The following is an 8,541-nucleotide window of genomic DNA, read 5'->3' on the forward strand; positions in this document are numbered from 1 at the left end:
CCCCCCCCCCCCCCCCCCCCCCCGTGGGTTTGGATCCACTCAGTGCCAAAGACAAGATAGCAGGACCCTGGGGATGAGACTCCAGAGGGAGAGCATTCACCAAGGGATCTCTGGTCCTACTTCAGAACTTGTCACTGCCCTGATCCCGCGGAATCCAGCTGGGACCTGCCTGCGTACATTGAAATCTTCAAACCGCTAGAAAGCATCCCTCCCCCCAGGGTTATCTCCACCATTATATTTTTCAAAATTCAAAATGCATTGCCTTGGGATCCGCAATGCACTTCTTAGCGTGAATTTGACCGTGAGATTCACACCCTCTGTTAAAGGAAACCCAGGCAGTGGGGGAGGAATGGAGCCCTGGGGGTGGGGGTGGGGATGTCACTGATTGGTTGCAGGGAAGGCAGAGAAGGAGGAATGGAGGGGAGGAGAGGACAGGAGCTCTTTACAATCAAACCACCATTACCAGGGCTGAGCTAAGTCACCGCAGCTCAAGTGAGCTCAGACCCTCGGGGACCCACCGGGCCTGGGCTGGCCTGGGCTCCTTACTGAAAAAGGTGGAGGTGCAGCGGCGGGGAAGCCATCAGATTGCGAACCTGTTCTGCGCTCCCTAGATGCACCCCTCTCCCCAACACATGCACCTCCGTATCCTCTCTCCCCCTCCCACTTTGTTTAAATCCAGGTCTCAGAGAATCAAATGGCTCTGCTTGGCAGTGCCACTGCCCCAGGGGGTTCCTGGACATCTGGGACAGGTCTCACTCGAAAAAGCCTTGGAAAAGGCCGGGAGGTGAACAGCAGACAGGTGTGAGGTTTGGCAGCGGTAGAGGGGCGGCGGGGCGGGCACGGGTGCCTGCTGGCCACTGCTTGGGACCAGTGCCCCTGTCCATTCCAAAGTCATATAAAAACCACCTCTCAGGATTTTGTTCTGCTTTGTTTTGCTCCCAGTAGAGTTCATCGGTGCCCCCCTCCCACCCACCCGCCGCCTTCATGCACTCTTGCCGCAGCCCCTCCCCCACAGGCCCTGGGGCTTGATGTCTGGTTAGGGTCCACCCGGGACTCGAACCCAGCAGCCATTCTAGCGCTCCCTCTCAAGCGCCGCGTTTACACCTTGCAAAATCCAGACCAGCATCTGAAAACGGAAAGCCCCACACTATGCCCTTCAGATGCTTCTCTGGGAAACCTAGGCCCGGAGAGTGCCCCCCCCCTTCCCGGGGGCGGGGGACTGTGGAAAGCTTCCGAGGTGAAGGGGGACCCACCCCGCCCCGCGCTCTCTGCTCTTCACAGTTCTGCGTGGTTTTCTCGCACGGGGCTCGCGGGTCGCGGCATTCACTTTAGTTTGCCTTCTTTGCAGTTCTCTTGTCTCCTCGGACTCATCTTCTGTCTGTGGTCTTCACGTGGAGGGAGGAATTGCTGGCTGCGGAGGATGGGCGATAGGGAGCAGGGAGCCCAGGAGGACCGCAAGCGTGGGGAGCACTCTGAAGGTTTCCATCAAGTGCTTACTGAGCCAGCCTCAGCTTGAGCCTGGGGCTGCAAGGGCTAATTTTATGGGGTAGCTAGAACGCACAGTTTTCAAAGGACAGGTGGTCTTGGGATAGCTTATGCTGGAGTGTTCCTTTGTCTCCATGCTTGCCTTTTCTTTTCTCCCCTCAGTGTTGTTTTTTCCTCTCTCCCTTCTTCTCTCCCCTTACTTTCCCTTCACAATTGACATGCCAGCCACAGCACAAGGTTCTGTGATGACCAGGCCAGTTAGTTTTCATCCCCTGGTACTCACACTTGCGTAGGGGAGACCACCAGATAAGGGCCTGAAGTGCCAGAGGGACCCTGAGAGTATTTGCAAAATCCTGTTTGTGCACAAAGAAGGCAACCTGTGGGAGGAGTCACGTGGGAGTGGATCGCTTTAAATGCATCACAAAAGATAATTGTATGTTCAGCAGGAAGGTTTTGAGAGAAAGGCATTTCGGGCAAACAGGGAAGCATGAGCAAAGATGGGGTGAAATAGGCTGGCGTGTTTGCAGAGCTGGGTATAGCTCCACAAGATTTGTGAGAACCACAAAGGAGAAGCACAAGCTAAAAGGTTAAGGGTGGGGCGCCTGGGTGGCCAGTGGGTGGTTAAGCGACTGCCTTCGGCTCAGGTCATGATCCCGGGGTCCTGGGATCGAGCCCCGCGTCGGGCTCCCTGCTCCGCGGGAAGCCTGCTTCTCCCTCTCCCACTCCCCCTGCTTGTGTTCTTGCTCTCGCTATGTCTCTCTCTGTCAAAAAAAATCAATAAAATCTTAAAAAAAAACCGTGCAAGATGGGAGGTGAAGGCCTTCCCTGGTGATGCGAATGAAGTTGTGGCCCCTCCATCCCCTTACTCCTTTAAGAGCTTGTGCTTTTCCTTTGTATTACTCATCAGACTTCGGTCAGGTCTTTGAGGGCAGGGAATCTGTTCCTCTTGTTTATATTGTATCGCCAGCATTTAGCACAGTGCCTAAAACATACTTGGCGCTCGATATCTATGGAGTGATCATGAAGGACTTTGTATGTCATCGTGAACAGTCTATACCTTCTTAGATTGCTTTCAGAATAATTTTTATAAAATGTAAAACCGATTATCAACATTTTAAGCTGGGGAATGACATGATCAGTTTTACGTTTTATAAAAATTACTCTGATAGAAGTCCAATAAATAAACTGGAGAGGAGAGAGATCGAAGGTGGAGAGAAGAGTTGGGAAGTTATTTTGACAGTCTAGCCAAGAGGAGATTCCCTGTTAAAGAAGTGGAAATGCAATGGAAGCCTCTAAGAGAGAGGTGAAGAAGGTAGAACAGACAGGATTTGGATGAGTGATTGGCTATGAGGGTAACAGAGAAGGAGCGGTCTGGGCGATGCACAGCTTTTTGATCTGGATGATGAGGAGGATGGTGGTACATTGCATGGACATAAGAAATAAAGGAAGAGGAGCAGGCTTTGGGGGGGAGATAATGATCTCAGCTCTTGACCTTATTGAGTTGGAGGTAGTTGTGATTTCAGGTGAAGATTCCAAGTAGGCAGTTGGGCATATGGCCTGGGAACTCAGAAGCAGGTCTGGACAAAAGACAAGATTTAGGAGGCATCAACATGGTGTTTTAAACTTTTGATAAAAGCTTTAGTCCTTTTCCTAAGAAAAAATGCAAATAAATATACACATAAATTTCCCTATAATTTAAGAATTTCCATGTGAAGCCCATCCAGAGATCCTAGGTTCAGATATAATATGGGTAAGATCTCTCTATCTGAGTATTGAGTGAGAAAAAAGGGGACCTCCAGTGAGGGAAGGAAGTAGAGTAGATGGGAGGTGGGGTAGGAGAAGGGGAGCAATGACAGAAACTTGGCACACAGCAACTTTTGCAGAGTGTGAAAAGGAAGAACAGCTGACAAAGGAGATTGGGGAGGAGGGGTTAGAGAAGAGAGGAGAATAGGGAAGCCCAGGCTGCAGAGACTTTTAAGGAGGCAGAAGTCAACAGTATTAAGAGCTGTAGAAAGTTCAAGAAGTATTTTCAATGTGGTCTTCTGGGACCTATTCATGACCTTTGCCTGAACAATTTCAAGGGCTGTAGTTGGGGGACAAAAACTGATAACTTTTGGTTGAAGATTGAGTAGAAGTGAAAAAGTGTTCTCATGAATTACTACTCCTTCTGAGAATCTCCGTTATGAAGGCATCGTGGACCTTTGTCGAGGCTGTCCAGGGGCTTTGTCGGGGCTGTCGGGGATGTCGCCTTCGTATCAGCATCTCATTCTCCCTTGAGGAAGCCCCCACTGTGAGTAGTCTTAATAGAAAGTGGTGACTGGTTTCTGCTACATAAGCCAAGTGGGCCAGATCCCCCTTTCCCCTGCCTTGGGCCAGTGTTATGTGCTGAGCTGTGTCTCTCACAAATTTATATGTTGAAGTTCTAACCTCGAGTACCTCAGAATGTGACTTTATCTGGAGACAGAACCTTGGAAAGGTCATTAAGTTAAAATGAAATCATTAGGATGTGTCCTAATCCAATATGACTGGTGTCCCTACAAGAAGAGAAGATTAGGACACAGGCACAGAGGGAAGACCGTGGGAAGACAGAAAGAGAAGATGGCGGTCTACAAGCCAAGGAGAGAGGACTCAGAAAAAAAACAACCCTTGATCTCAGACTGTTAGCCTCCAGAACTGTGAGAAAATAAATTTCTGTTCTTCAAACCACCTGGTGTGTGGTACTTTGTTACATAGCAGCCTGAGCTGACTCAGACAGGAAGCCAAGGAGCAGACATATGATCTAGGCTTGGCCAACTTGTCTCTTCTGGAATGTTGAATCCCGAACAAGTGACACTTATTCACTTATAAGGGAGATTCATTCATAAGGGAAGGAGATGGTTGACGACTAGTCATCACAACAACAGGAGAGGATGACCTGCCTCCAGTTTCCACCCAGTAAATTCCTTTCCTTTCCTTAATATACCTAGAGTCTGAGACAGTTGCTTAGAGTCAAGAGCCCTGAGTGATACAGTAAGAAAGGAAAATCAGAAGATGGTAACTAGAGGGGATCAAGGAAAGAAAAGGAGATTTTGTTTTGTCTTAAGGGAGAGACTTGAACTTATCCACAGGTCATTTAACTTTTTTTTTTTTAATTTTATTTATTCATCTGAGACACAGAGATATAGACAGAAAGAGCACGAGCAGGGGGAGAGGCAGAGGCAGAGGGAGAGGCAGAGGGAGAGGCAGAGGCAGAGGGAGAGGCAAGAGGCAGAGGGAGAGGCAGAAGCAGGCTCCCCACTGAGCCAGGAGCCCGAATGTGGGGCTCGATCCCAGGACCCTGGGATCATGACCTGAGCTGAAGGCAGACGCTTAACCATCTGAGCCACCTAGGCACCCCGTCATTTAACTTTCTTAACAGCCACTATGGTGACTGACTTCACTCTCCACGGCAGCCTGCTAGTCAGAATGTTGGCGTAGGCAGTTAGGTGGGTTCTAATAGGAGACCTGGACGTCTGCAACGAGGAAGTCCCGGCCAGCTACGGGGAGAGTCAGAGGCCTTCCGGGAAGCCCTCCACCAGAGCCGGATCTGCCCAGATAGGCCCTAGACTGCAGCGGATGCCATGACAGAAACCCCTGACCAATAAGGAAGAAAAAGTGCAAAACCCTGCTTCCTGCCCCAAAGTAATGAATATTCCATCCCCTAGTTACCAACTCTCAAAAAAACACTAGAAACTCAACCCCAGAGGTGAGCAGCGGTATTTTGAGCTCACAGGCCCTCACATCTTGAAAGGGTACTTTTCACCTTAATCAACTTTCCCCCTTGCGTTGCTTTTCACTGTGCTGTGTCTATCCTTGAATTCTTTCCCTTGAGGAGACCAAGAAACTTTGGTGACATCTTTGGGACAGGCTGGGTTGAGGCCCCAGGGCCTGGGGTGTCCCCAGTTCACCTGGCAACAAGAACAGTTATAACCCCCCTCCCCCCCGCCGTGAATCAAGGGTAGGAGACACAGATCCATCTCTCTCTTTCTCTCTCTTTTTTTTCCAGATCCATCTCTTGGTGGAGAGAGTGTCAAAAATTTGTTGTCATGTGTCAATATTGCCACAACTAGCGACTTCAGTAACTTTTGGAGGATTTCCTGATCCTTTGAGGGTACGGCGATTAAAGTGAAATCTTTAAAATAGACAGTCTCTGTGGACATGTATGGGAGACTGTAAAATAGAGGGAAGGAAAGAATTTTCATCTTAACTGAGAACAATCACAGGAAGAAGGGAGATGGTTGGTATTAACTGGAAAGAAGAAAGCCATTACCAACGCTCCCTCCCTCCCTCTCTCCCAAGAGTTTGGATACAGTTATAGCCACGAGAAGACAGTGTACCTCGTGGCACTTTCTTAGCTCAGCCCTGCAGTGCAATTGCCGAGATATCCAGGAAACAAGGACTTCTTGAACTCTGATCCATAGTAGCCTCTGAGTTCTCTGCAACTCAAAACTTGCCATGACTCGGTTGACTTAACAAGTATAATACGACGTACAATGAGGGGGTAACACTACCCAATATCCATCCTTCCTCCTTCCTAATACAGTGCTGATTTGATTCAGGAGCTTACCTCATCCCATATACAGAGGTGAATCCTGATTGGTCTAAGCCATGAGGGTATAGCATTCTCCTGGCTCTTATTGGCTAAGTGAGGGATGAGGGGACATTGTCCAAAAGATCCAATCGGGCAGAAAGAAATGGCTTTTATATGTCATATTTGGGAGAGAGGGTGTCTCTCTTCCACTGGATATGAACAAGGATTCATTATGTCTCAAGGTTTGTTGGCAGCTATTGGTAAGACTTTGAGGGCCGCCAGCATGAGGCCAAAGCCAAACTACGAAGGAGGGCAGAGAGGAAGGGAGGGGTAGAATGTCGCCTTGGTGACATCACCGAACTTCTGAGGCAACCAGTCCAGATTTTCATAATTGGAGATACATTTCCTTATTGTTTAAGCCTGTTTAAATCAGGCTTGCTACTTGGAGACAAATGCATCCTAATGAATACCTAGGTATTTATGGAATACCAACTAAAAGGATACGAAACTGTCTTTCTGGAAAGAGCTACTAGTGAATAGGGGAGAAAACTTGGTGTTTAATGAAGAGAGAGAGTACTGAGGGGGAGGCCAGGAGTTCTAGACCTAGCTTATGGGACCCGGAACAAGTCACCGAATCCCACCAGAACTCAGTCTCTACATCCAGGGGAAGAGAAGGTGGACTCTATGTTTGTTAAGATCCCATCTGATTAGACAGTTCTGCCTTAATGAATGTCAACTAGAGGAAAGACGACTCCTCACTTTTCGGTAAGCATCGCCGATCCACAAAGAAATGAACAATGAAGGCCCAGAGAGAGGGGGAAAAAAATGTAATTGCCTTTTAAAGGAAATATTCTGGGGCACCTGGGTGGCTCAGTCGTTAAGCATCTGCCTTCGGCTCAGGTCATGATCCCAGGGTCCTGGGATCCAGCCCCGCATCGGGCACCCTGCTCCGCGGGAAGCCTGCTTCTCCCTCTCCCACTCCCTCTGCTTGTGTTCCCTCTCTCGCTGTGTCTCTCTCTGTCAAATAAATAAATAAAATCTTAAAAAAAAAAATTTAAAGGAAATATTCTACTTGTTCAACTTAATAGCAAAATATAGTAATCTCTGAACTAGAAATACAATCGATACCAGAGTCATTTAATACAAAAGATTCACTGTTACACGTCCAGTAAAGTGAGGAAAAGGAACAGAAAAGGAAACCAGCAGAATCAAAGAGAAGGTGGGGGGGGCGGGCAGAGAGTGAGACACAGGATATGCCGTGGGAGCAGAAAGTAGAGAAAACCCTGGAAAAGTAAAAGGTAACAGGAAATGTACCTGGGTTCACAGACCCCAAGTCTCAAACATAGTTGGAAGATACACACAGCACAAGACACACACACAGAGGACTGGAAACAGACACACCTACGGTGACACATACAGGTGGTCATGGGGAAAGAGGAAAGTCAACTCCACACAACAGGAAGTCATAGATGCAAGGGGGGTGGGGAGAAAACAACACAGAAATAAAATTGGTTTTGTGGCGTGACTTTAAGTGACAGCCTGTTTACTTTGGCTGTGCTCATTAATATGATACAGCTTATTGACATAAAAGAGGGATCTAGAATTTTGGTGCTATCTGCTAGAGGGACTTATAAATGCCCTACCTTGTTATCCCCGTCAGAATACACTTATGAGACCCCCCAGCCTTGCAACCATTTAAAGTTTCAAAAGAAGTGTGATGATATGGTTTTGGGGAGGATGTTAGCCAAGGAGGAAGGAAATCCAGGTTTCGATTTCAGTAGGACTATTGCTAGCTGTCAAGCCACTTTTCTTCCCTAAACCCCTGTTTCTTCCTTCTTCAAGTGAGGTAATGATTATGTCTAGCTCCTTCTATCTTAAATAGGCTGGCTCCCAATGGTAATTTCCAGACACTGCAGAATGCAGTAGCCTTTGTCTTTCAAAAATCCCAATGATGGCCATTCAGCAACTTTGGCGAACTAAAGGGATTTTCTAGCAGAGCTAGCAAGTGAGCTCCTCTAAGATGTAAAAATTAATCAGAAAGCCTGAACTCATGCTTTCACTCACATGCAAACTAGTCAGTACCCAGGAAAGTAAAAGGTAACACCAAAAGAAGGTTTAGAAAGGAGACGGAAAAACCGTTTTGTTTCGTTACTCAATGCCGTCCCTCTGGCGATGAGGGAGTTTGGAGGCCCCTCAGGAGTGTGAGCAGAACCCAGAACCAGCGCTGGAGATTCAGTCCTTGTCCCTCTCACCAGTGTTTGGTTGTTGTCTGCTTTTAACATTTTCTGTTTGAAAACATGCACATGAAGGGATAATATACTCTTGCCACTAAATAAGTAAAGCACTTCAGAAGTTAATGAACCAAAAGTGAAAATGACTCTTAATGACCTTTCTCCCTTCCTCAGGGGTAACCACTGAGAATGTTATGTCCTTCTAGAACTTGCCCTATGCATTCATATTCATGTAAACACATAACCAGCTATACATCTCTATATTCTGTTCATTTG

The sequence above is a fragment of the Neomonachus schauinslandi genome, chromosome 6 (genome assembly GCF_002201575.2).
Source record: "Neomonachus schauinslandi chromosome 6, ASM220157v2, whole genome shotgun sequence".
Taxonomy (NCBI): Eukaryota; Metazoa; Chordata; class Mammalia; order Carnivora; family Phocidae; genus Neomonachus; species Neomonachus schauinslandi.